General features: G+C 39.9%; 1 protein-coding gene across 3 annotated transcripts in view; it reads left to right on the top strand.

The window, feature by feature from the left end:
- LOC136864219 (early endosome antigen 1) overlaps positions 1–26,484 on the top strand; it is a 576,229-nt gene that overhangs the window by 191,637 nt on the left and 358,108 nt on the right. The window lies entirely within an intron of this gene.

The raw sequence follows: 26,484 nt of genomic DNA, 5'->3' as shown, positions 1-26,484 counted from the left end.
TACCAGTCACCTCCGGTGTCCCACAAGGCAGTACTCTTGGCCCCTTGCTGTTTTCTTTGTTTATGGACGATCTGCCGTCCGAACTCAACGAAACAGCCAATACCCTACTCTTTGCTGACAACTGAAAGATATTTAGGGAGACCAGGAATCCAGCAGATGCAGCTCTGCTACAGTCCTCACTTAATGCCCTCTCGAAATGGTGCCGTACTTGGAAACTTATCCCCAATCCACAGAAATGCAGCCACATGACCATAACACTGCGTAAATCTCCTCTACCGACATCATATTACCTACTCGACAAGCCAATCACCGTGGTTACGCAACAGCGTGACCTAGGTGTAATATTCGATACAAAATTACAATTTAAGACCCATATAGAAACATACAACCAAGGCTATGAAATTACTAGGCATTCTCTATCGCTTCACAGAAATTTCTGACCCCATTGCTCTTCGTCACTTCTTCCTCACGATCGTTCAACCTCTCTTAAACTACTGCTCTCCGATTTGGACAACAGTCACCCCCTCCAATACTAAGCAGTTAGACAGAGCAGTGTCCTTCTTTGCTGCAATTGTAAGGAACAGAAACCCCAAGCTCAGAAATCTGTCTACGCAGCAGGTATTAATGGCAATTAATGTGTCACCGCTGCACATCAGGCAACAGGTAGCTGACCTGAGTTTCCTCTACGAGATCTTAAATGGACATTACCGCTCGGAACATCTTGTCTCACTCTTCTCTCTCCACGTTCCTTCCCGCTCCACCAGAACCAAAGACCTTCTCCACATTCCCCACACTCAGCACTCAATTCTTCAACGATCTTTCCTAATCCGCCTCCCAACACTCTTTAACAATATTAATAGGAGACAAGAGCTTGATATAGCATCAAATAAAATTGTATTCGAGAGGTGTGTAAATAGCCTCTTAAAGATAAGTTGACGTGAAGGGATTATACCGTCATCTTGACCCACGACGACTTGGCTATGAACATGGACATTCTCATGGTTTTCGATTTGGACAGTTATTAGCAGGATGAGTACCTGATCTTGTTATATTTTGTTATGTTTGTTATATTTTATTATGAAAGTTTACGTTTGTTAAATAGTCTGTTGACAGTGCAAGTGAAATTTGCTCAGTGTAGCTGTATCTTGTGCTTCGTAAATAAATAAATAAATAAATAAATAAAAAAATAAATAAATAAATCAATCAATCAATCAATCAATCTCGTGGGACAGTACTGTGGTGCCATATGTTTGGGAGTGAGATTTTTAGATCCTAATGGGTGAGTAGGAGAGGGATCTGTGCTCAGATAGCCATCACTTAATCCACAGTGGTACGTATAAGTTAGGAAGTTTGTTTGGAAGGGTTATAGGGAAGTATATTCAGGGAAACAGGGTGGTCTAGGGAGCGGTGATAAGGATACAGGGATCTGGAAGTCAAGTAGGGATGACATGAAAATGTTAGTGTTGAACTGTATAAATATTGTAAAGAAAGGAGTAGAAACATGTAATTTAATAGATATATATTTAGCAGATATTGTAATAGGAGTTGAATCATGGCTGAGAAATGATATAATGGATGCAGAAATGTTCTCACGGAACTGGAGTGTGTGTCCTAGAGATAGGATAGGAATGGTGGGGTGGGAAGTATTCATTCTGGTGAAAGAAGAATTTGTAAGCTATGGAAAAGTTACAGATGACAAACATGAAATTTTAGGTGTAAGGCTTATTTATAAACATAACAGGCAACTTGATGTCTGTGGAGTGTACAGACCGGGAAAGGGTAGCGCTGATGCTGATTCAAATTTATTTGATAAGATAAATCAGCTGTGTGGGAAACGACATGGAAAGGAACGTGATTGTAGCAGGAGATCTGAATTTACCAAATGTCAATTGGGAAGGTAATGAAAATGACAGAAAGCATGACCAACAAATGGCAAATAAGTTAATATGCAAAGGACAGCTGATTCAGAAAGTGATGGAACCAACAAGAGGTAAAACCAGATGAGCTCTGTAGAGAAACTGAAGTAATAGATTGTATAGGTGATCATGAAGCTGTTTTTGTCGTAGTTAAAAATAAATGTGATAGAAAGGAAGGTTGTAAAAGTAGGACTATTAGGCAGTACCATACGGCTGATAAAGCAGGCATGAGAGAGTTTAAAATAGTAACTGTGATCGGTGGAAAACGGTAAATAAAAATGTAAAAAGACTCTGGAATGGGTTTAAAGCAATTGTTGAGGAATGTGAAACCAGGTTTATACCTTTAAAGGTGGTGAGGAATGGTAAAGAACCACTTTATTATAATAGAAAAATAGACTAAGAAGGAGATGCAGATTGGAAAGAAATAGAGTTAGAAATGGCTGTGGAAGTAAGGAGAAACTGAAGTAATTTACTAGGAAATTGAATCTAGCAAAGAAGTCAATTACAGATAACATGATGGCAAGCATAATTGGCAGTCATACAAATTTTAGTGAAAAATGGATGTGTATATATAGGTAATTTAAGGCAGAAACAGGTTCCAAGAAGGACATTCCTGGAATCATTAATGAACAAGGGGAGTGTGTATGTGAGGATCTTCAAAAGGCAGAAGTATTCAGTCAGCAGTATGCAAAGATTGTTGGTTACAAGGATAATGTCCAGATAGAGGAGGTGACAAATGCTAAAGGAGAATTAAAATTTGAATATGATAATAATGACATTTACAATAAGATACAAATTTGAAAACTAGCAAAGCAGCTGGGATTGATAAGATTTTGATGGATGATCATGTTGCTTGTTGTTTTAAGGGGCCTAACATCGCAGGTCATCGGCCCCTGATAAGATTTTGGGGGATATGCTAAAGACAGTGGGTTGAGATATAGTACCATATCTGAAGTACTTATTTGATTATTGTTTGCACGAAGGAGGTATACCAAATGAATGGAGAGTTGCTATAGTAGCCCCTGTGTATAAACGAAAGGGTGATAGACATAAAGCTAAAAATTACAGGCCAGTAAGTTTGACATGCATTTCATGTAAGCTTCGGGAAAGCATTCTTTCTGAATATATTAGACGCGTTTGCGAAATATTTTTGCTATTTGATTTACGTCACACCGATACAGATATGTTTGCAAAATTAATAACTGGTTTGATAGAAGACAGTTCGGGTTTAGGAAAGGTTATTCCACTGAAGCTCAACTTGTGGGACCGAGCTTGATAGCTGCAGTCGCTTAAGTGCGGCCAGTATCCAGTATTCGGGAGATAGTAGGTTCGAACCCCACTGTCGGCAGCACTGAAAATGGTTTTCCGTGGTTTCCCATTTTCACACCAGGCAAATGCCGGGGCTGTACCTTAATTAAGGCCACGGCCGCTTCCTTCCCACTCCTAGCCCTTTCCTGTCCCATCATCGCCATAAGACCTATCTGTGTCAGTGCAGCGTAAAGCAACTAGCAAAAAAAAAAAAAAAATAATAATAATAATAATAATAATAATAAAAAATAGCAACTTGTGGGATTCCAGCAAGATATAGCAGAAGTCTTTGATTCAGGAGGTCAAATGAACTGTATTGCGATTGACCTGTCTAAAGCATTTGATAGGGTGGATCATGAGAGACTACTGGCAAAAATGAGTGCAGTTGGACTTGACAAAAGAGTGACTGAATGGGTGGCTATATTCCTAGAAAATATTTTTCAGAGAAATAGAGTAGGCAGAGCTTTATCTGACCCTGTAATAATTAAGAGGGGAATTCCACAAGGCAGTACTATTGAACCTTCATGTTTTCTTATACATATATAAATGATATGAGTAAACAAGTGGAATCAGAGATAAGGCTTTTTGCAGATGATGATATTCTGTATAGAGTAATAAATAAGTTACAAGATTGTGAGCAACTGCAACCTGACCTTGATAATGTTGTGACATGGATAGCAGGCACTGTTATGATGATAAATGGGGTTAAAAGTCAGGTTGTGAGTTTCACAAATAGGAAGAGTCCTCTCACTTTTAATTACTGCATTGATGGGGTCTGTTTTCAGACCAACTTTGCTTTACGGGAGCGAAAGCTGGGTGGACTCAGGATATCTTATTCATAAGTTAGAAGTAACAGACATGAAAGTAGCAAGAATGATTGCTGGTACAAACAGGTGGGAACAATGGCAGGAGGGTACTCGGAATGAGGAGATAAAGTCTAATTTAGGAATGAACTCGATGGATGAAGCTGTATGCATAAACCGGCTTCGGTGGTGGGGTCATGTGAGGCGAATGGAGGAGGATAGGTTACCTAGGAGAATAATGGACTCTGTTATGGAGGGTAAGAGAAGTAGAGGGAGACCAAGACGACGATGGTTAGACTCGGTTTCTAACGATTTAAAGATAAGAGGTATAGAACTAAATGAGGCCACAACACTAGTTGCAAATCGAGGATTGTGGCGATGTTTAGTAAATTCTCAGAGGCTTGCAGACTGAACGCTGAAAGGCATAACAGTCTAATGATAATGTATGTATGTATGTTGATGGGGTGAAAGTTCCTTATGGGGATCGCTGGAAGTACCTATGTATTATATAATAAAAGATCTTCATTGGGGTAATCACATAAATATGATTGTTAATAAAGGGTACAGATCTCTGCACATGGTTATGAGGGTATTTAGGGGTTGTTGTAAGGATGTAAAGGAAAGGGCATATAAGTCTCTGGTAAGACCCCAACTAGAGTATGGTACCAGTGTATTGGACCCTCACCAGGATTATTTGATTCAAGAACTGGAAAAAATCCAAAGAAAAGCAGCTCGATTTGTTCTGGGTGATTTCCGACAAAAGAGTAGTGTAACAAAAATGTTGCAAAGTTTGGGCTAGGAAGACTTAAGAGAAAGGAGACAAGCTGCTCGTCTAAGTGGTATGTCAGTTAAAAAAAAATTACTAAAATTTATTAGGCTCAACCTATTCAATACAATTCAGTTCCTTTGTTAGGATTTACATCTTATTATACTAAAATTTGATGGGACATGTTTTGCCCATTATAAGGGCATCATCAGCCTTCTTACACTCATACCTATAAGACAGAAACTAGGATCCTGATTGTTTTGGTCAAAATATAACAGTAAGAACGAGTATTACAAAATATGAAATTTTTATGTGTTCTTAATTGATAATTTACAGTTAAACCTTGTTTAAAATGTTTGCAAAGAAATGAATAATGTTGGTGTGATATTGCATTGGTGATTTAAAACATTTTATAAAATAGACAACTAGTCCATATCCACATAGTAATAAGAAGGTCTATGGCTGAAATTGAATCTTGAGTTGCAGTATCAATGTACGAGTGAAATTTGATTAAAAGCAACCCAATTTAAATTTGAAGAAAAGGTTAAAATGGACCTTTAGTAGCTTAGTAGACATTGAAACTTTCTTATTGAAAACTTGTGATATTAAACTATAATATGGCGCTGTGTAGGTGATGAAGTTGTTGGATCCATTAATCTCATTGTTTACGAAGTGTGTCCACGGTCTTCATACTTTTGTTGAAGAAGTAATAAAATGTTCACAACTGAATGTTGCCATGTAGGTCTTTACTAGCTGGAGTAGTTATTTTCTCTTATTCTGATTGTTAAGAGGCGGCCGGAGTCAGTTCTAGATTCACATTTTATTTCAAAATATCGCCACTAGCCTCGTTGCTGTCGACAGCTAACTCCACTGATAGTTACATCGCGGGTGCATAGATGGCAGTAAGACAGGCCAAGGCCGAGCGAGCGATTCCCCTCTCACCCTCCAGCGTCACATAGTCTGTCACCAGGAAGTTGTGATACAGTACTTGCACGGAGCTGATGGTGTTGACATTTGTACCGAATGCGAAACATTCCAGGAAATTATTGAGCATGGGTTAGTGCTGAGCAAAACAGTCAAAATAAGGTACTGTTTCCGACAAATATGAATGAAATGGCGTATGGCTTTTAGTGCCGGGAGTGTCCGAAGACAAGTTCGGCTCGCCAAGGTCTTTTGATTTGACTCCCGTAGGCGACCTGTGCGTCGTGATGAGGTTGAAATGATGATGGAGATGACACATACACCCAGCCCCCATGCCAGAGAAATTAACCAATTATGGTTAAAATTCCCAACCCTGCCGGGAATCGAACCCGGGACCCCTGTGACCAAAGGCCAGCACGCTGGACACTGTTTCCGATGTTGAAATGAAGTAGAGCATCAATCCCGTCCCCGCCTCACGTCTTTCCCTGTACCGGCTAGTCAGTGATACATAATTCGTATAATTCTATCCAATGAAAATACAAACTGATATAACAGAAGTTAATTCATTTACGAATTTTTAGTCACACAGTGACACTTTGGACATACGATAAATATTATATATATTATAACGCGACCAAGAACGGAATTTTCCAACAACCCTGAGTAAAAAAGGAGCCTTACAAATTTATAACAGTTTTTTCCTCTTGGAAACAAACAGTTCTGAAATATATAAACAATGTATAAAACATCCCATTGCATATTGTGTTAAAATTTGAATTCGATAAAATAACTTGTTTTCGGAGACACAGAGGTGCCGGAATGTTGTCCCACAAGAGTTCTTTAACGTGTCGACCTTCCAATACCACCGCCTGCCAAGGGGCAGAAGGCCTGCGTTCCATCTTTCGAGCCGTTGTGAGAGTCTCTTTGTCTTTACAAAGACGGATTTGAAGTCGTATGTTTTCGTATAAGTTTTAAATAATAAATGTTACAGCATCTAAATATCCATTAGTTCTGTATTTCATGACTTGAGTGGAGTGTAATTAGAGTAACTACTAAGCTCAAAAATATACCACTTCATTCTCGCTCTCGGTGACGTCAGGCGCTTTAGCCAATAGCAACGCTGCTCACCGGAATGACCTATCTGACCTGTGAGTTATTCCACTTACGTTGGATAACCCAATTTCCAAAAAATAAAAGGACTGTAAACGACGGTTTTGTATACCTACCCGTTATGAAACTCGGAAACGGTGCTGGTAAAGAACGCAACAGCTGAGGGGCACTGCAACTTCCCTCTGTAGGTGGGGGTAGTAGAATAACACCCACAGTATCCCCTGCCTATCGTAAGAGGCGACTAAAGCGGGCCCCATAGGCTCTGAACTTGGAAGTCTGGGTTGGCGACCACAGAGCCCTTAGCTGAGTCTTAGCTTTATTTCCACTTACTTGTGCCGGGCTTCTCACTTTCATACATCCTTCTTCTTCAAGTGACATCTCTTTTTTTTTTTGCTAGTTGCTTTACGTCGCACAGACACAGATAGGTCTTATGGCGACGATGGGGCAGGAAAGGGCTAGGAGTGGGAAGGAAGCGGCCGTGGCCTTAATTGAATCGATTATTTCAGAAAGCAGTCAAGTGCCAAAAAATGGAAAAATGAGTTATACGCACATTTTGGTGTCGAAACCAGTCAAGAAACGTCGTCCAATAATAGACAGGCATTACGTTGAATTTCGTATTTAGCTCAGAAACCAGTTAAGTGACACCGCTTGGCTGGTTTATGCGATAAACTGCTGGTACCTTTCCGGTTGGCGCTGCTCTTCTAAATCCAGAATAACCAGCTGTTCATCTGTTTTTGTTGTCATTGTTGTGTTTCTGGAATCGCATGTTAATAGTTTTGTAAACAACTGATTCAAAAAGTGTTTCTTTTGTTCAGTGCAGTGTTTTTTATATTCTTAGTAATATGCCTCACCTCTATGGTGTAGTGGTTAGTGTGATTAGCTGCCACCCCCAGAGGTCCGGGTTCGATTCCCGGCTCTGCCACGAAATTTAAAAAAGTGGTACGAGGGCTGGAACGGGGTCCACTCAGCTTCGAGAGGTCAACTGAGTAGAGGTGGGTTCGATTCCCACCTCAGTCATCCTAGAAGTGGTTTTCCGTGGTTTCCCACTTCTCCTCCAGGCAAATGCCGGGATGGTACCTAACTTAAGGCCACGGCCGCTTCCTTCCCTCTTCCTTGCCTGACCCATCCAATCTTCCCATCCCTCCACAAGGCCCCTGTTGAGCATAGCAGGTGAGGCCGCCTGGGCGAGGTACTGGTCATTCTCCCCAGTTGTATCCCCGACCCAAAGTCTGAAACTCCAGGACACTGCCCTTGAGGCGGTAGAGGTGGGATCTCTCGCTGAGTCCGAGGGAAAAACCGACACTGGAGGGTAAACAGATTAAGAAGAAGAAGTGACATGTCTGAAAATTCAGAAGCGGGTTCGAATCCCACTGTCGGCAGCCCTGAAGATGGTTTTCTGTGGTTTCCCATTTTCACACCAAGAAAATGCTGGGGCTGTAAATTAATTAAGACCACGGACGCTTCCTTCCAACTCCTAGGCCTTTCCTATCCCGTCGTCGCCATAAGACCTATCTGTGTCGGTGCGACGTAAAGCCACTACTGTAGCAAAAATAAATCAGAAGACGAACCTGTATCTAAAAAGGAAACGAGGAGTGGTAGACAAACAAACTCACACGCGTAATATTATTCGGAATGCAAGGGTAAAAGGAGAAGGTTATATTTCTTACTCAGACAAGGAAGTACCTGGTCTGAGCCCTACATTATTCTTTGTTATTGTTTGTTTTAGGTGCCCATCAATATCAAGAAGATACGTGAACTAAATGCCTTAAAACCTTACCTGGTGGAATATGAATACTTTTATGACAGCATTTTACAATAGCCTACTGCAGAGACAGAATGTGCTGTGGAGTTTGTTTATGCGGATTGTCATGATGAGCAGGCATTGCTGATTTCATCCTTTTGTATCAGCAATACAGTCTAAACCTATTAAAATATGTTTTTTTAACAAATATGGAGTTTATGACAAAATCCCTTCAAAATTCAAGAATCATCCCATAAAAATGTTTGCAACACTCGTTTATTTCAGAAACTAGTTAAGTGGAAATTTGTTCCGGTTTTTTTATGGCAAAGTTAATAAGCACAACATATTTTTCCTTGGATAGAAATTATTAAGAGATATAATACTTTCAAGCTAAAATATTAAAACCCCTACCGTCAGGTCCCGATTTCAAGTAGTTAACGCCCTGGGCAAACAATATTTAGCCGCCCGCCCCTCTGCTCGTTCTAAAAAATAATTAAATATTACAGTTTTCAAGATTATGAGTTTTTAAACAGCACATTATGCAAATACAGTTAATTCTCATAATTAAAGTTATCAAGCCAAATAAAGATAACAGCCAAATAAGAATGAGGCTGTTTTTATTGTTATTTAAAAAGCCGTTGGTTCAGTTTGATAGTTTGTATGTAAGTAAATAATTTTAGAAATAAGAGACGTTTTCTTCATAAAATTTAAATATATAGATTAAATTCAGGTTTTAAAGTTAGAATAGTTTAAAATGTTATATATATTCTAATAAAATAATTGGAATAATTTGTGGAATGTAAAAGTAATTTGAATGTAATGAATTTAAGACGTAATTCACGCAGCCCATAATTACTCGATCCGCCGGCCGCCGACCCTCAAAAACTGGCGCCCTGGGCAAATGCCCAGTCCGCCCATTTGTAAATCGGGGCCTGCCTACCGTAACATATTGTCTGATGCTAGACAGTTTCTTTCATTTTCCCAAAAATGACAGATTTGGCGCTTGACTTGTTTCTGAAATAATCGATTCAATTAAGGTACAGCCCCAGCATTTGCTTGGTGTAAAAATGGGAAACCACGGAAAACCATCTTCAGGACTGCCGACCGTGGAGTTCGAACCTGCTAACTCCCGAATACTGGATACTAGCCGCACTTTAGCGACTGCAGCTATGGAGCTCGGGTTATAAGTATCTAGAACCGCCACTGCCCATATTGTAATAGGCTACAACTGAAAGAGGAACAACATATATTTATAGCAATTTATTCTTATTCTACTAAACCTTAAAATAGCTTTATAAATGTATACACACAGAGATAATACAGAAACATTAGTAGCAACTACTATTCAGTATGCGGATTCTCAACCATTACTACATCTCTTTCTGTAACGTTACGCCATTTAGCCATTCTTTTAGTGAGATATGTTGTAGCTTATTCGAACTGACGATTCACCTCCGACCTACAATTACCAATAAAAATAAGTTAATTGTCTTAGTTTGAATAGTAAACATCACTGCGTCACTAATATTACAAAGACAATTCAATAAAGTCGGATAACACCTACTTCAGATAAGGCAGCTGTTCTAAGTTCATTCGCAATTTCATGGTGTTCTTCACCACCATATTTGTCATATTCTTCGGCGTGTTTTAAAGAATAATGTCGATGAATGTTAATTTTTTTTGCTAGTGGTTTTACGTCGCACCGACACAGATATGTCTTATGGCGACGATGGGATAGGAAAGGCCTAGGAGTTGGAAGGAAGCGGCCGCGGCCTTAATTAAGGTACAGCCCCAGCATTTGCCTGGTGTGAAAATGGGAAACCACCTAAAACCATCTTCAGGGCTGACGACAGTGGGATTCGAACCCACTATCTCCGGGATGCAAGCTCACAGCCGCGCTCCTCTAACCGCACGGCCAGCTCGCCCAGTGTTAATATTTTTAATAAAGTTTAATGTCTTAGTAATTATCAAGCATTTTGCCATTCCATTGCACTCGGTAAAAAGATACGGCATAATAAAACACGACAAAATATAACGTGCTATTGAGAGGTCATACCACAACTAGCGAGTAACAAAGTATTGTCAGCGTGTCCACTGCCGCTTGTTATGAAGCAAGGGTGAGGAAGCGACTGATAGCAGCTGAAGATCTCGCTCACCACATCCCTGCGTGGGTAAGAGCTAATCTGTCATCATCCCTCTTCAAGGACAAGGCGCTGCGGCATCTGACGAAAACTGGCTGAACTACCAGCACTAGAATTCGGCCGACACTCGTAAGTCAATAAGCAGAGCTTTATTAAAATCACGATTAAATATATAAAGAATCCCTAATTTTGAAGTATGTTAAAGTAGCCCCTTAGAGAAAAATATAAACTTCGCTACGGTATAGTTTGCTTCCAATTTGAACACCATCTTAACTTAAAACAAGTTTAGGAAAACCGCGGTTCAGAGCTCAATTTCATATGGAGATTCGATATTTTAATTACCATTTTATAACTATATTTGCATTTCTTTTTGAAATGTTTTTGCACTAATGAAAAGTGTATCACAGACTACCGTGCGCTATAAAAACAAAATAATCTTACCTTGTTCCGTTTCCTTATAAAAACTCTTACAAACTTTTGACCCATGTTACAACAACTACTGAGCTGGTGGCAGGCCGTTCCAGCTCCGGCCGCCTCTTAAATGAGAACATTCTTGTTTGTTGTTGGCTGTACAGTAGCTTTAAATATAGATTGGCTATTGAAGGATATTTAGTGAAAAATCTTCTCAATTTTTGTGGTGTGAACTGACAACCAGTTGACAAAAAATATATATATATTGAATCATCCTTGCCAGAAGACTTACTAAGAGTCTGGCAAAGGAATACTTCTTTCAGATGTGATTCTGTCCTCAAAGATCGTTTGAAACAGATCATGGCTTTTCTCCAAAATGAAGTTGTTAATGAGGAAAGAATTTCATTTTAAATGAGAACATTCTTGTTTGTTGTTGGCTGTACAGTAGCTTTAAATATAGATTGGCTATTGAAGGATATTTAGTGAAAAATCTTCTCAATTTTTGTGGTGTGAACTGACAACCAGTTGACAAAAAAAATATATATATATATATATATATATATTGAATCATCCTTGCCAGAAGACTTACTAAGAGTCTGCCAAAGGAATACTTCTTTCAGATGTGATTCTGTCCTCAAAGATCGTTTGAAACAGATCATGGCTTTTCTCCAAAATGAAGTTGTTAATGAGGAAAGAATTTCATTACCAGTGAAAGGGTTCAGCATTAGTACATTCCAAAGGCACAAGATTTTTTGCTACTTGATTTATGTCGCACCAACATAGATAGGTCTTATGGCGATGATGGGATAGGAAAGGCTTAGGAGTTGGAAGGAAGCGACCGTGGCCTTAATTAAGCTACAGCCCCAGCATTTGCCTGGTGTGAAAATGGGAAACCATGGAAAACCATCTTCAGGGCTACCAACAGTGGGGTTTGAACCCACTATCTCCCGGATGCAAGCTCACAGCTGTGCGCCCCTAACCACACAGCCAACTCTCCCAGTAAAGGCACAAGATTAAGGGAGGCAAAAAGCCAAGAGAAGCCACTGAACCAAATGTTCCCACCGCTTCAGCTTTGTTGTCTACTGATATTTCTAAAAGACAGGAGTGTGTGTTTTGTCTTAAACTCCATTTGAGTTCACAATGTATTAAAGCTCAACAAATGACTGTAGAGGAAAGAAGGAAAATCTTGAGTAACAAGCACTGTTGTTTTAATTGTTTAAAGAGTGGTCATCAAAATAAAGCTTTTAAACCCATTATCAGATGTATTGTTTGTGGTGGGAAACGTGTGGTATTAATGTGTTATAAATTTGGTAACAAAGACTAAGAAAATGTTTCCAAAAATAATTTTGGGGGAGAAAGAAAGTTGATTAGTGAGGATGCCACTCATGTAGATAAGACTATAACTAATGTATCTCGTTCTCCTGAGGTATATTTGCAAACCTTAGCAGTTGTTGTTACGGGAAAGGGTAAACAAAAAACAGTGTGAGCAATCATTGATGCCAGGTCTACTAAATCTTATATTGTGCTTGGCCTAGCTGAACAAATGGGGTACCAGTCACTCGGAAAGGAAACTCTAATACACTCTTTGTTTGGTGGAGTTTGTTCCCAAGAGGCGAAGTGGACTGTTACAATATACGTTTCAGGCGATTAGAGGGAACTGTCCCAAGGAACTGCAAGTTTTGTGCCAAGAAATAATTTGTGAAGTTGTCCCATATGTTAGGAATGGTACTTGGAGTGATGAGATAAAGGATCTGAAGATTTGTTTAACAGATGTACAAGACCGAGGACCTGTATAGATTATACTGGGTGCAGATGTCATGGGTGAATTGCTTACTGGGAGACACATCAACTAAAATGTGGTCTAGTTCTAGTTGAGATTGTTCTAGGGTGGACGCTAATGGGAAAAATTATAAGTAATAAACCTAGAAGGGATGCAGTGTCACTGTTGGTGATATAATTGTTTTCAAAATACACAAACATTTCTGATCTCTGGAACTTAGAAATTTTTGGAATTACCGATCCTGCAGAAAAGTAATCTACTATCGAGAAGAATGAATGAGTTAAGAGTAATTCCTTGAGACTATGAGGCTGAATGAGGACAACAGATATGAAGTGTGTCTACCTTGGAGAGAACAACATCCGCATCTTCTGGATAACAGCGAAAAAGCTCAGCGCAGATTGGAGACAGTCACCAAGTAATTACAAGCTGAACGACATTATGAGGGATACAATGGCGACCTACAAGATTGGATGGGGCAAGGAATTATTGAAATGGTACCCAAAGAAGGACTGGCAAATAGTGGGCACTATTTACCACATCAACTTGTCTTGAAAGAGAACAGCACCACCTAGATAAGACCTATTTTTGACGCTTCTGAGAAGCAGAGGAACGCCCCTTTTCTAAATGATTGTATTGAAGAAGGACCTAACCTTATAGAGTTGATTCCTTGTTCATTACTGAAATTCAGAGAAAATTATATGGGAGTGATTGCAGACATAGAAAAGGCATTTCTCCAAATAAGCATCCATCCTAGAGACTGTGACTTTCTAAGATTTCTTTGGTGGGATAAGGAAAGTACAGGAAAGATGAAAGTGTTTCATCATTATAGAGTTGTTTTCAGTCTTGCATGTTCTCCTTTCTTGTTATCAGCAACAATAGAACTCCATTTCAACGAGGTGAAGAGAGAGCAGTTGATAACTATGTGATAACATAGAGAGAATGTTTCTTTGTAGATAATTGTACTACAAGTGTTAACAATGAAAGTGAACTCCATTAATGAAAGAGGCAAATATAATTATGGAGAAGGCATCTTTCAATCTGCAAGGGTGGGAGTATTCTCACAACAAAACAACTGAAAACCTGTCACAAGTGTTAGTACTCATTTGGAATAAAGAAAATGGTGTTATTGAGTTGAATCTGACATTTCATTGATTTCATTGCTGACTTAATAACAAAGAGGACAATACTAAGAGCTGCTCATAGAGTATTTGATCCTAATGGTTTTTCATTCCCTGTATCTCTCTGCCCTAAATTAATTCTACAGGAACTTTGGGCCTCTGAGCTGGATTGTGATAGTGAAGTTAATGAATCATCAAAGAAAAAGTTTCTGAAATGGTTGGCTGAACTACCTCACCTGGCTGAGATTAAAATTCCTAGATGTCTGATTGGAAGGCTGCCATTGGTTGAAGATATCTCTGTACATATATTCTGTGATGCTAGTCAAACCACATATGCCGGAGTTATATTCTTGAGAGTACAGAGGATTGATAACGTGGATCTACAACTTATACAAGCAAAAACACAAGTGGCACCCAAGAAGAAGATCACCATACCACATCTGGAATTACAGGTATTAGCAGCCACTGTAGGTGTTAGACTTGCCACATCAGTGTTACCATCATTAACGGTCAAAAGAAATTACTATTCATTATTGGAGTGACTCATTGACAGTGTTATCTTGGATAAAATTTGACGAACCTTGGGGAACTTTTGTATGGAATAGAGTTCAAGAAATCCGAAGAATATCCAGAATTGAACAGTAGTGCCATGTTCCTGGAACCATGAATCCAGCTGACATGGCATCAAGAGGATATGATCCAAAGCATTTACTGGAACAGAGATGGTGGGAGGGTCTGAAATGGCTGAAGCAATCCCCTACTCAATGGCCCTGCTCCAAAGTTACAAGAAACGATAAAGAAGTGTTTGAGGAAAAAAGAAGAAAAGTGAGTGATGAGACTGAAAACAATGATAATAGCACGTCAGGATGATTATGCTTTCGGTGTCCTATTATCCTTCCTGCAAAACGTGCTGTAGTTAGTGCCCTCATTAGGGAAAAAACACAAAGAATTATGTCGTGCTGGAACACAGATTCTACTCAGTGGGCTACGACATAAATACTGGATCCTCAGTGGAAGAGGAACGGTGAAAAGTGTAATCGCATCATGTGTTCTCTGCCAAAAATACCATGGAAAACATCTTGAAGCGGAACAGGCTCATCTACCCATTGACAGAGTGAGAGAGGCTTCAGTTTTTTAGATATTAGGGGTAGACTTTGCAGACCCTTGATTCTGAGAGGAGGAGAGAAAGCCTGGGTCTGTTTGTTCACAGGTGCTCTTTTTTGTGCAGTCCATCTGGAAACTTGTGAATTCTTTGGCTACCTCAACATTCCTCAAAGCTTTTCAATGCTTTGTATCCAGATGTGGAAGGCCAGTAATAGTCTACAGTGACAATGGGACGAATTTTCATGGCGCCTGTAATGCCTTGGAGATGATTCAGTGGGATAAAATTGCTGAATATAGTTCTGCAAATGACATTGAAAGGAAATTTAATCCTCCCGCTGCACCATGGTGGGGAGGTTGGTGGGACAGGTTGATTGGTGTTCTCAAGCAAATGCTCAGGAAAGTTCTCAGAAATTCATGCTTGTCATATCAAGAAATGATGACAATTTTGTGTAACATCGAAGCTGTGATGAATTCTCGGCCGTTTACTTACCTGACCAATGATTGAAGGGACCTGAAGGCAATAACCCCTGCAGTGTTTCTGCAAGAAGTCAAGGAGGTCGGAATGCCCAATATCAACATGATGGAAAATGAAAGATTCGACAAAAGATACAGATATAGACAGAAAATAAAAGAAACTTTAAGGTTGAGATTTAGGAATGAATATCTTGAACAACTAATTCAGAAGAACCACCCTACAAAAAATCAGTACAAACCCTTCGTGCGTGAAGTAGTACTAGTACACAATGACAACCCCAAGAGACTGAATTGGACATTGACAAGAGTGATGGAAGTTATCCCTGGCAAAGGTGGTGTTGTGAGACATGTTCGTCTGAAGACTGCAAGAGGCGACCTCGTGAAACCAGTGACATCTCCAGAAGACCACGCCTTCACACAATTTAGGCCTAAGCAGTGTGAAAATGAAAAGAAAGTGATCAAAGGACAATTAAATCATTGACCAGTAGTTCCAAACTTAAAACTAGTAGTGGTAGATTAGTGATTAAACCACAAAAAGATTTGAGGATTGAGTGATAATATTTTTCACAAGTGTTAATTTATTCTGTGTGATATTTTTCTCAAGTGTTCTTTTATTTTGAGTTCCCAAAAGACAAAAAAGGTGAGAGGTAATCTTGCTGTTTTGAATTGTGTATAGTAAATTCAACTTTTTTTTCTCTCTAAATGATGTAATTTTGTATTGATCAAGTGGATAAATTGTAATTGTAATGTGGATGAATGATGTATTGAGTTGTTCCCACAACTCAAGGTGGAAGGATGTTGAGTTGGTGACATATTTAAAATTAAATTTAATATGACAGGGTTGGCGCCAGGGAGAGATGCCTGGGTTAGTGATAGTGTGTGTGTTGAAAATGAAAAATAAATGATGTGTACAACTACTTTTCTTCTGAATAAATAGTGAAAATATATGATTTCAACGGAGTGTTTGTAATTTTTAATTGCTGAACCTAACAGTAGCCTTTGATTCTTATCACTGCATACTGACTTTTGTACAGATTGTAGATCATTCTTCTTTTGCAGTATCTGATCCCAATCACCTTCAGAATCTCAAATAACTTGGTCCAGTCAACATTATCAAATGCCTTTTCCAGATCTACGAACACCATGTACGTAGGCTTATCTTTCTTCGTTCGATCCTCTAACGAGGGAAGTACCCCAGTTCGAACGGCTAAAACCGATTGGAAGTGCGCTTAACATACGAAGATATGCTTGTTCTACTACCTATCAAGGGCATTTATTTGTAAAACCCCGCATTAGTGTACAATCAAGGTTTGGAAGTTGTGGCGTACAAAGATTGCAGAAACATAATTTGCAGCAGAAACTACCACGCAACAGACACTTCGGCCACGGACCATTATAGTAACAAGAAACAGATGTGGTGCAGTATCATCTGGCAAAAGGTTGAACACGTGCTTGCAACAAGGACTCTTAACACATGCAGTAGCGTGTTGACGTAGTCTTCTTTCCCATAGTCATCTTGTTCTTTATTCGACGTCGAAGTGTAAATGTGAAGTTTCAATGAAGTGATTAAAACACAGCTGAATGGAATAGTATGCACACTTAACGAGGGCAACATGTAGACATACTACATTATTTAAAATGTTCCCGCATTGCAATAGTCCAAACTCAAATGCAACAGTGATCACATTATCAAATGATGCAACAGGAACATCCTCATCATAACCTGCTCTTTGCCATGCGCATGTTAACATAGGTCTGTATCTCGGTGCAGATTGTTGGTTGTAGATGACGGAGTGAAGACAGATGATGAAGTATCGATCATGTAACGTGGCCTGCGTGGTATCTATTTGCAAACGTACAAAATCAACAAGACGTCTGATATAGAGCTTGTATTGCCTAAAAAAAATATACATCCGGAGGTTGATAGTATTTGGTTGTCTTTGGTGGCAATATCTTCAATGTAATATCTTTATTTGGGAAACATTCTTCGATGACGCTGTAGTTTTTGTGTCCTGACCAGGAACCGCAAAGTAATAGACCTCTCTCACCAACATGTTCAGTGAGGACCGAATTAAGGAAGCTCTTCATATGGTCTTTAGTAATTTTTCCACTTTTACTCGCTTCAACACGGATGTTCTGTGGACACATTGCTGTCAGTTTCTTTGCAACCTGTGGACCAAACGTTCCATCCTTTTCCTGCAAACAAATGTAAAGCTTGTTCGCTAATTTGCCATTCATGGACAGAGCCACATCAATTGTGTAACTATGCGTAGAACTGTGCACAGACTGTACCAGACCAACTGTTGATATTTCCCCTCTGTTTGAAAGTGTTGCAGAAGATGTTAGTTCCTAAAACAAATTGGCTCTGATCACTATTCCACACGCATTCCTTCATTATATTCCCATCTTGAATAAACGTGTTCAAGTGTGCCACAAATGTTTCTGCTGTAGGTATAACAACATATTCTTCAATCTCTTTGCGAGCCATGAACATAGTGATATGTCTGGACGAAATATTATATTCGTCTTTGAAGGCCCTAACATAATGCAACGAAGCTTTAAAATTGTCAAGAGAAACTGCTCTAGCAGCCTCCAGAGCCCACGCTTGAATGTGCCAGTAGTGGACCACTGATCCATTATCTCTAGCTGTATCAAATTGTGCTTTTACAGACTCTTTTAAAGCCTTCAATGTTTTCTTTCCCTTGAACAAACCTACGTCTTAGCTTTTGCGCATCACATAACTTAAAATTACCTTGCAGTTTGAGTTCGACTTGATTCAGCTATAACGCTTCATTAGTTTCTGATAAAAATTGTAACCGCGATTATAATAATCCTCATAAATGTTGTCCAGTGTTCGGTCATCAATACTCCGTATGACACTTATTCGTATACGTTTTGGGGGTGAAGGGGCGAAATCACTGTCACGTGTAGTTCCTTCCGTTGCTGGATTGTCTGTACAGTTGGAACCCTCGTACTCATGTGCTGTTTCTTCTACGCCATCCGCCTCACAGTCACCATTACTCTCCAATGTGTCGGTATGTAGGTCTGTTACAGATTAATTTATTTCTGCGATATGATATCATATATCATGCATGCAAATAGCCCATCCTCCACTCCACTTACCTCTTCACTATCCAGTGTGTAGCGTCGGCGTACCTTTTCGCGCAGCAACTTCACAACATTCACAGGGTTGATTGGCTTCCACCTACTCATGTCGGACGTTTGTGTGTGCACTATACTACGACACACTGCAACTGAGTAACAGGTATTGCGTGTACAGCTCCAATGTAGCATGGCCTGTATGCTGACTGTCAGATGGCACTGGCGACCGAACACGTACTTTTACGGATGAATGGCCGTGATAGCTATTGACATAGGTACAACTGTATACTTTAAGCCCACTTTCTGTAGGTTTTAGCTGTTCGAGCCGGAGTACTTCCCTCGTAAGATCAGATGTAAAGCCAGGATTGCTTCATGTGTTCCTACTTTTCTTCTGAAGCCAAACCGACTAGCTCCCAACTCAGCTTCAAGTTGTCTTTCCATTCTTCTGTAAAAAAAGTTTTCAAGCATGAGATACTAAACTAATGGTGCAGTAGTTTTCATACTTGTCAGTACCTGATTTCTTGGGTATAGGTGTAACAATATTCTGTCTAAAATTGGATGGCACTGGGAGCGTTGTTAAGCGAACAGGGAACTGGAAATCAAGTAGGGATGACATAAAAATGTTAGTGCTCAACTGTAGAAGCATTGTAAACAAAGGAATCAAAATAAGTAATTTAATAGATATATACTTACCAGATATTGTAATAGGAGTTGAATCATGGCTGAGAAATGATTTAATGGATGCAGAAATATTCTGACGGAAGTGGAGTGTGTATTGTAGAGATAGGATAGGAATGTTAGGAGGGGAGTATTCATTCTGGTGAAAGAAGAATTTGTAAGCTACGAAAAAGTTAAGGATGAAATCATGAAATTCTGGGTGTAAGGCTCATCTCTAAAGACAATAGGCAACTTGATGTCTTTGGAGTGTACAGACCGGAAAAGGGTAGCGCTGACGCTGATTAAGAATTATTTGATAAGATAATCAGCTATGTTGGAAATGATATGGAAAGGAATGTGATAGTAGCAGGTGATCTCAATTTACCAAATGTCAATTGGGAAGGTAATGCGAACGACAGGAAGCATGAACAAAAAATGGCAAATAAGTTAATATGGGAAGGGCAGCTGATTCAGAAAGTGATGGAACCAACTAGAGGGAAGAATATTTTGGATGTGGTGCTGATAAAACCAGATGAGCTCTATAGAGAAACCGAAGTAATAGATGCTATTAGTGATCACGAAGCTGGTTTTGTCGTAGTTAAAAATAAATGTGAAAGAAAGGAAGGTATTAAAATTAGGACTATTAGGCAGTACCATATGGCTGATGAAACAGGCATGAGGAAGTTTTTAAAAAGTAATTATCATTGCTGGAAAATGGTAAATAAAAATGTAAACAGACTCTGGAAAGGGTTTAAAGCAGTTGTTGAGGAATGTGAAAATAGGTTTGTACCTTTAAAGGTGGTAAGGAATGGTAAAGATCCACTATATTATAACAGAGAAATAAAGAGACTAAGAAGGAGGTGCAGGTTGGAAGAAAATAGAGTTAGAAATGGTTATGGAAGTAAGGAGAAATTGAAGGAACTTACTAGGGAATTGAATCTAGCAAAGAATTCAGCTAAGGATAACATGATGGCAAGCATAATTGGTGGTCATACAAATTTTAGTGAAAAATGGAAGGGTATGTATAGGTACTTCAAGGCAGAAACAGGTTCAAAGAAGGACGTTCCAGGAATCATTAATGAAGAAGGGAGTGTGTATGCAAGGATCTTCAGAAGGCAGAAGTATTCAGTCAGCAGTATGTAAAGATTGTTGGTTACAAGGATAATGTCCAGATAGGGGATGTGAGTAATACTAAAGAAGTATTAAAAGTTACCAATGATAACAATGCCATTTACAGTAAGATACAAAAGTTTAAAACTACAAAAGCAGCTGGAATTGATAAGATTTCTGGGGATATACTAAAGGCAATGGGTTGGGATTTAGTACTATATCTGAAATACTTATTTGATTATTGTTTGGTTGAAGGAGCTATACCGAATGAATGAAGAGTTGCTTTAGTAGCCCCTGTGTATAAAGGAAAGGGTGATAGACATAAAGCTGAAAATTACAGGCCAGTCAGTTTGACATGCATTGCATGTAAGCTTTGGGAAAGCATTCTTTCTGATTATATAAGACATGTTTGCAAAATTAATAACTGGTTTGACAGAAGGCAGTTTGGGTTTAGGAAAGGTTATTCCACTGAAGCTCAGCTTGTAGGATTTCAGCAACATATAGCAGATATCCTGGATTCAGGAGGCCAAATGGACTGCATTGTGATTGACCTCTCTAAGGCATTTGATAGGGTAGATCATGGAAGACTACTGGCAAAAATGAGTGCAATTGGACTTGCTAGAAAATAGAACTCAAAGAATCAGAGTAGGCAGAGCTTTATCTCACCCTGTAATAATTAAGAGGGGAATTCCTCAAGGCAGTATTATTGGACCTTTATGTTTTCTTATATATATATCAATGATATGTGTAAAGAAGTGGAATCAGAGATAAGGCTGTTTGCAGATGATGTTATTCTGTACAGAGTAATAAATAAGTTAAAAGATAGTGAGTGGCTGCAGGGTGACCTCGATAGTGTTGTGAGATGGACGGTGGGTATGATGATAAACGGGGTTAAAAGTCAGGTTGTGAGTTTCACAAATAGGAAAAGTCATCTCAAGTTTTAATTACTGTGTTGATGGGGTGAAAGTTCCTTTTGGGGATCATTGTAAGTACCTAGGTGTTAGTATAAGAAAAGACCTTCATTGTGTTAATCACATAAATATGATTGTAAATAAAGGGTACAGATCTCTGCACATGGTTATGAGGGTATTTAGGGGTTGTAATAAGGATGGAAAGGAAAGGGCATATAAATCTCTGGTAAGACCCCAACTAGAGTATGGTTCCAGTGTATGGGACCCTCACCAGGATTACCTGATTCAAGAACTGGAAAAAATCCAAAGAAAAGCAGCTTGATTTGTTCTGGGTCATTTCCAACAAAAGAGTAGCGTTACAAAAATGTCAGCTCGGAACATACCACTTATTGCAGGTTATAAATTTCATTCTTTGTTCGTATTGAAGAGCTACTTGTGATACAAATTCTTATAATTTTGTTAATTACCACCTATTCAATAGTATAGTACAGTATAGTATTGAACAGGTGGTAATTAACAAAATTATAAGAATTTGTATCACATACCACTTACATGTAATAAAGTGGTATAATAACTTACTGTTATTATTCCAATCACATACCACTTAGTCGAGCAGCTCTTTTTCTTTCTCCCAGTTCTTCCCAGCCCAAACTTTACAACATTTTTGTAATGCTACTCTTTTGTCGGAAATGACCCAGAACAAATCAAGCTGCTTTTCTTTGGATTTTTTCCAGTTCTTGAATCAGGTAATCCTGGTGAGGGTCCCATACACTGGAACCATACTCTAGTTGGGGTCTTACCAGGGACTTATATGCCCTTTCCTTTACATCCTTACTACAACCCCTAAATACCCTCATAACCATGTGCAGAGATCTGTACCCTTTATTTACAATCATATTTATGTGATTAACACAATGAAGGTCTTTTCTTCTATTAACACCTAGGTACTTACAATGATCCCCAAAAGGAACTTTCACCCCATTAACGCAGTAATTAAAACTTGAGAGGACTTTTCCTATTTGTGAAACTCACAACCTGACTTTTAAGCCCATTTATCATCATACCCACCGTCCATCTCACAACACTATCGAGGTCACCCTGCAGCCACTCACTATCTTGTAACTTATTTATTACTCTGTACAGAATAACATCATCTGCAAACAGCCTTATCTCTGATTCCACTTCTTTACACATATCATTGATATATATATATAAGAAAACATAAAGGTCCAATAATACTGCCTTGAGGAATTCCCCTCTTAATTATTACAGGGTGAGATAAAGCTCTGCCTACTCTGATTCTTTGAGTTCTATTTTCTAGAAATATAGCCACCCATTCAGTCACTCTTTTGTCAAGTCCAATTGCACTCATTTTTGCCAGTAGTCTTCCATGATCTGCCCTATCAAATGCCTTAGAGAGGTCAATCACAATGCAGTCCATTTGGCCTCCTGAATCCAGGATATCTGCTATATGTTGCTGAAATCCTACAAGCTGAGCTTCAGTGGAATAACCTTTCCTAAACCCAAACTGCCTTCTGTCAAACCAGTTAATAATTTTGCAAACATGTCTTACATAATCAGAAAGAACGCTTTCCCAAAGCTTACATGCAATACATGTCAAACTGACTGGCCTGTAATTTTCAGCTTTATGTCTATCACCCTTTCCTTTATACACAGGGGCTACTATAGCAACTCTCCATTCATTTGGTATAGCTCCTTTGACCAAACAATAATCAAATAAGTACTTCAGATATGGTACTATATTCTAACCCATTGTCTTTAGTATATCCCCAGAAATCTTATCAATTCCAGCCTCTTTTCTAGTTTTCAACTTTTGTATCTTATTGTAAATGTCATTGTCATCATATGTAAATGTTAATACTTCTTTAGCTTTAGTCTCCTCCCCTATCTGGATATTATCCTTGTAAGCAACAATCTTTACATACTGCTGACTGAATACTTCTGCCTTTTGAAGTTCCTCACATACACACTCCCCTTGTTCATTAATTATTCCTGGAATGTCCTTCTTGGAACCTGTTTCTGCCTTAAAATACCTATACATACCCTTCCATTTTTCACTAAAATTTGTATAACTGCCAATTATGCTTGCCATCATGTTATCCTTAGCTGCCTTGTTTGCTAGATTCAATTTCCTAGTAAGTTCCTTCAATTTCTCCCTACTTCCACAGCCATTTCTAACTCTGCTGGTTGTAGTAGCTTATCCACTGCCCTATTTTCTTATTAAGTTTTGAACCAACTCCAGCAATTTCCATGTATGATTTTGCATTGATAATTCTGTAGTTGCTTGGCCAAAAGTCCTGCTCTTCCTGCCAATGTACTTTCCTTATATCAACTACATCTAATTTTAGGCTACCCATTTACCCTTTAAGATCTCTAACCTACCACAGCGATTCAAACTGCTAGCATTCCATGCTCTGATTCACAGAATGTCAGTAATAATCTTCCTGATGATTGCCCCCTGCTGTGTAGTTCCCACCTGGAGATCCAAATGCAGGACTATTTTCCGTCTAGAATATTTTACCTGGGAGAAGCCATCATTAATACATCATTCTTACAGAGTCAGTTACGGCTGTAGTTTCCCATTGCTTTCAGCCATGTAGCACTATCAACACAGCTAAGCCATGTTAAATATTATTACAAGGCCAGATCAGTAATTCATCCAGACTGCTGCCCTTGCAACTTCCGAAAGACTGCTACCCCCCTTTCGGTGAACCATTCGTTAGTCTGGTCTCTCAACAGATATACTTCCCCTATGGTTGCACTTATGGTTTGTCTATCTGCTTCATTGGTACCCACAAACCTTCCCACTACGGCAAGGGCACACGACTCACACAGGAAGGTTAGTACTTATATTAATTAAAATTATTAAATTAATAAATTAATCCTTTTGTGCTTCCTGTTTCATCGTTTGTCTAACTGGGAGTGTAATGTGGTGCAATACACAGTCATTAGCATTGTGCCATCTGGTTGTTTACTGGCAACTTACCATTACATCATGTTCCAGTGACACTATCAGCTTTTGTGAAACTTTTTGTTTCGCTAGTGGTTTAACATCGCACACATCAAAGGTTTTCGGCAATGGAAGGATGGGAATAGGGCAGGATTTGGAAGGTAGGGGCTGTGGCCTTAATAAAGTACAGCCCCAGCATTTGCCTGGTGTGAAAATGGGAACCAACTGAAGACTATCTTCAGGGCTGCCGACAGTGGGATTCGGAAATAAAGATAATTGCATTTAAATATGAGTACTCGGCTGAAGTGAATGTTGTTTGCTCTGGTAGAAACATTTGTTAACAAAGTTTAGCAAGCTTTCTTGAGCCATAATGTTATGTTTCTGTGTTTCAGAGGGAATCAGCCATAAATGTAACAAAACTTATTTAGATTATTGACACACAATTGTCTTTCTGAACTTGCTATTTTTATACTGATTTTGAAATGCAATTATAACCTTTACTCTCAGACACTGATTGTTACAATATGTCCCACTTTTCCTGCTAATTGATGTATGTTTGAATTTCATTCAGCAGAAAATAAAGATGATTGCTTTATAAAATGAGTACTCAGCTGAAGTGAATGTTGTTTTTCCTAGTAAACACTTTTAAATACACTGACTGACTGACAGAGCAAATGCAACACCAAGAAGGAGTGGTCAGAACTTTATGCCAATTGCCGGGTAGACTGACGTCACTGAGGTATGCTCATGATGTGAAATGCGCCGCTGTGCTGCGCACGTAGCGAACGATAAATGGGACACGGCGTTGGCGAATGGCCCACTTCGTACCGTGATTTCTCAGCCGACAGTCATTGTAGAACGTGTTGTCGTGTGCCACAGGACACGTGTATAGCTAAGAATGCCAGGCCGCCGTCAACGGAGGCATTTCCAGCAGACAGACGACTTTACGAGGGGTATGGTGATCGGGCTGAGAAGGGCAGGTTGGTCGCTTCGTCAAACCGCAGCCGATACCCATAGGGATGTGTCCACGGTGCAGCGCCTGTGGCGAAGATGGTTGGCGCAGGGACATGTGGCACGTGCGAGGGGTCCAGGCGCAGCCCGAGTGACGTCAGCACGCGAGGATCGGCGCATCCGCCGCCAAGCGGTGGCAGCCCTGCACGCCACGTCAACCGCCATTCTTCAGCATGTGCAAGACACCCTGGCTGTTCCAATATCGACCAGAACAATTTCCCGTCGATTGGTTGAAGGAGGCCTGCACTCCCGGCGTCCGCTCAGAAGACTACCATTGACTCCACAGCATAGACGTGCACGCCTGGCATGGTGCCGGGCTAGAGCGACTTGGATGAGGGAATGGCGGAACGTCGTGTTCTCCGATGAGTCACGCTTCTGTTCTGTCAGTGATAGTCACCGCAGACGAGTGTGGCGTCGGCGTGGAGAAAGGTCAAATCCGGCAGTAACTGTGGAGCGCCCTACCGCTAGACAACGCGGCATCATGGTTTGGGGCGCTATTGCGTATGATTCCACGTCACCTCTAGTGCGTATTCAAGGCACGTTAAATGCCCACCGCTACGTGCAGCATGTGCTGCGGCCGGTGGCACTCCCGTACCTTCAGGGGCTGCCCAATGCTCTGTTTCAGCAGGATAATGCCCGCCCACACACTGCTCGCATCTCCCAACAGGCTCTACGAGGTGTACAGATGCTTCCGTGGCCAGCGTACTCTCCGGATCTCTCACCAATCGAACACGTGTGGGATCTCATTGGACGCCGTTTGCAAACTCTGCCCCAGCCTCGTACGGACGACCAACTGTGGCAAATGGTTGACAGAGAATGGAGAACCATCCCTCAGGACACCATCCGCACTCTTATTGACTCTGTACCTCGACGTGTTTCTGCGTGCATCGCCGCTCGCGGTGGTCCTACATCCTACTGAGTCGATGCCGTGCGCATTGTGTAACCTGCATATCGGTTTGAAATAAACATCAATTATTCATCCGTGCCGTCTCTGTTTTTTCCCCAACTTTCATCCCTTTCGAACCACTCCTCCTTGGTGTTGCATTGTCACTGTCAGTCAGTGTATATATATTTAAAAAAGAGTTTACTGTGCTACAGTTTGTAGAAGGAAAAAATACTTGGTGAGCTT

The sequence above is a fragment of the Anabrus simplex genome, chromosome 2 (genome assembly GCF_040414725.1).
Source record: "Anabrus simplex isolate iqAnaSimp1 chromosome 2, ASM4041472v1, whole genome shotgun sequence".
In the NCBI taxonomy this organism is placed as follows: Eukaryota; Metazoa; Arthropoda; class Insecta; order Orthoptera; family Tettigoniidae; genus Anabrus; species Anabrus simplex.
Note: the sequence above shows the minus strand (reverse complement) of the source record. Positions and strands in the feature narration are given on the sequence as shown.